Genomic DNA, 249 nt, shown 5'->3' with positions numbered 1-249 from the left:
CGTGTTCAGACCTTTAACCCACAGCGGTGACACCAAGATATCATGGGCCGGCTGCGTCCTGCAGGAGGCGCCCTGCTCCTCCACACCCCCACCGCAGCTGAGCCTGATCAGCCAGTATCACATGAAATACTCTGCCTGGAATAAATGATGTGTCGTTAATTACTCCTTCTTCCTTATTGAAAAAAAAACAGAGTCTATGAATAGAATAGGAGTTAAGTGAATAAGTAAAATATGTCAGTTACATCCTGG

Source organism: Trachinotus anak, unplaced genomic scaffold, assembly GCF_046630095.1.
Source record: "Trachinotus anak isolate AG129_WGS33_773 ecotype Australia unplaced genomic scaffold, CSIRO_AGI_Tana_v1 ptg000025l, whole genome shotgun sequence".
In the NCBI taxonomy this organism is placed as follows: Eukaryota; Metazoa; Chordata; class Actinopteri; order Carangiformes; family Carangidae; genus Trachinotus; species Trachinotus anak.
Note: the sequence above shows the minus strand (reverse complement) of the source record.